The 2,817-nt window shown below is 59.5% G+C and overlaps 1 pseudogene; it reads left to right on the top strand.

Moving 5' to 3' along the window:
* Window positions 1–806: 806 nt before the first annotated feature.
* LOC147959715 (uncharacterized) lies at window positions 807–1,723 on the top strand (annotated as a pseudogene).
* Window positions 1,724–2,817: the final 1,094 nt, after the last annotated feature.

Genomic DNA, 2,817 nt, shown 5'->3' with positions numbered 1-2,817 from the left:
GTGCGACGAAGGTGTGGCCCACCAGGGCACCGCGATCACGCCCGGGCAAAGGGCTGCTTCTCCGCCGCCCGCTGGAGGGGCGGGACGTTGGATGACCGCATGCTCCTTGACCCCGTAGGCGGCCCTGTGTATGTGGGGGTGACAGTGGTTCTTCCAAGGGATCCTTCAGCGAGCTGCTCCCTGGCCTCCCGGGCGTCCACCGTCTAGACAAGCACTGAGCCGGCGAAGGCGGGGCTGTCGGCTACTGCGCCCGCCCGCGCTGGCGCCCAGGGAAACCATGGGCTGACAACCGCCTGCGAGAAGGCACCAGGCTCGCGGGGTGCGTCACCCCACCCAAGAGGGACAGAAGTGGCGTCGACCAGCTTTTAGCCTGCGACGGGCACAAACAGGGCTTATCGCGCCACGGCGGCGGGAGAGGGCGCAGGGCTCAGCCCAGGCCAGGCCTTGGTGCTCGCGAGCGGGAGGGCCGGAGTCAGGCCTGATCTTTTGTAGAACGTGAAGGGCGCGCTGAACCAGATCGGGGCAGAGCATCATGATGTTGACGTGTGCCTTGCGGATGAGCACCTGCACCTGGCGCGCTGGTGGCACCAACTTGAGGTTGTTGTTAAGTTCGGCCACCTGCAGCATGAGTCCTCCCGCTCAAAGGACGAGGAGTCCAAAGCAAGCTTGTGAGTGCACTATCCAGGAGGCCAAGGCAACGCACCAGTGACGTGAGGCGGCGGAGGCTCGTGAGCAAGAGCTGCTGGCCTCAAACGCCATCCTGGAGCAGCAAATGCAAGCATGTAGAGACGCCCTCTCTACTTTTCATGGAAGGGCTGGTGATGCAAGAGGCGAACCTCAAGGCCCTCGAGCAGGAGCTAGCGCTGACTTCGTCCGAGCAGAGTCCGGCGCACAAGCGACTGGAGGTGCTGGACCGCCAGGTGGCAGCCGCTAAAGCTTCTCTAGATCAACACGTGGAGAAGGACAACACCTCCCCGGCATCCAAGAAAGTGATGATCTAGGCCGAGGCTAACAAGAAGATTGTGGACACCAGTCGGGCTCTCACCAAGGAGCACCACAGGAAGCTGAAGCTTCAGGAAACCCGCTTCTATGCCCGGTGCGGGTAGCTAAAGGGCGCGATAGATGACCTCAGGAAGAAGCGGGCTGAAGCAGACGAGCAGCGAGAAACCATGCTGGGAGCTCAAGCCGTCGCTGAGGCTGAGCTAGCATCGCTCCAGGAGTAGGTGGGGGCATTATGTCTCTTGTGGAACGGGCGTCGGGTGAAGCGAATCGGGCTTGGGGGCTGCAGCACACGCGCTCCGAGATGTTCCAGGACCTTGAGCTGAGGGCTCGCCGTGCGTTGGGCTCCATCTGCAAGGAGAACGTCCCCAGCCCGCTCGTGCCTGATGTCGTCGGCTACCTTGCCTTTTTCACCAAGGTCGTGGAGCAGCTCGAAGGGAGCACAAAGAAGGTGGGTAAACTCATTGAAGAGGAAAGTCGTGACCTCCTTGCCCAGGCATTGACGCGCGTCTTCAGCCATCTCTTTCGCTCCAACCCCTGCTTCGACTTCGAGACCATGACAGCCCCCGTCCCAGAGGTTATCCGCGATGCCCTTGCAGAGTGGGTGGAGGATCTCATGGATGTGCTAAGCTCATGGTTCGCCCCTAACAGTCGCAAAGACCGATGTGGAGCTGAGGAACACGAGGGCGATGATGGCGACGACAGCGGCGTCACGTCTCCTTAGGCTGCCCCTCTTTCTTACCTGCTGATACTTAATTGTGATCACGTGGGGGCGTGAGGAACCTTTGCTGGAATCCTTAATGATGTATCGAACCACGTTTGTGTTCTCATGGGGCTTGTTTTTCCTTCACACTTTACTTTTGTGCCTTATGTCGTTAGAACACAACCCCCAAGCGGGGCTCGACCATCGCTGGTATGCCATGTCGCGATGCCTGGGAAAGGCCAGGAGGTGAGAGCGCCAGGGCCAGCGAGTACTCCTGAGGCAAAAAGCCCGGGGGGCAGCGTGTGCTCATCTGCTCGCTCATGTGAGCAGGCCCGCAGCGCAGAGCCCGGCCGCTTGGGCTCTTAATGCTGTCGGGACTGACCCAAGCGTAAGCACCATACCCAGCCCCTGCTCGCGTGAGGCTCATGAGGTAGCCCACGATCGTGCATGGATCATGAAAAAGAATGAAACCAGCAAAAACACTGCAAAGAAAACTAAATTCTTTTCTTGGAGAAGGTGCAAAAACAACAGTCTTTACTTACAGAGGCCGCAACTCATTTACAAGCAGAAAACGAAAATGGCTACTGTGTCCGGCACCTTCATTTATATTACCCCTAGCATAGAGCATGGGGCTTCCACTTGGGCGTGGGCATGATCCTTGTTTGATCGTTCTGCCAGCACGGACCATGGGGCTTTCACTTGGGCGTGGGTGGGAGCTCCCACAAGGCCGTGGGGCGGCGCATCGGGAGGCTCCGGGGCGTGTGAAACCCCACCTCATTCTTACGTGAGAGGTTCATGGGTAGAACTTGCGGAGGTACTCGATGTTCCAAGAATTTTGCACGGGAACTCCATCCTCCGTCTCCAAGCGTGCAGTGCTTGGCCTAGAGATGTGGGAGACCCTGAAAGTGCCTTCCCACATGGGCAAGAGCTTGTGGAGGCCCTACCTAGAGAGGATCCACCGTAGGACGAGGTCGCCGACCTCGAGAGTGCGAGGGCGGATATTGCGGCTATGGTAGCGCCGCAAGGCCTGCTGGTACCTTGCGGCACGAAGGGCGGCCTAGCGGCAGGCCTCCTCTAGGAGCACTAGGTCGGCTCCTCGTCAAATGCCTGGACTC

The sequence above is a fragment of the Triticum urartu genome, chromosome 7A (assembly GCF_056163025.1).
Source record: "Triticum urartu cultivar PI428250 chromosome 7A, HENAU_Tu73, whole genome shotgun sequence".
NCBI lineage: Eukaryota > Viridiplantae > Streptophyta > Magnoliopsida > Poales > Poaceae > Triticum > Triticum urartu.
This window is presented reverse-complemented; position numbering and strand designations above follow the sequence as displayed.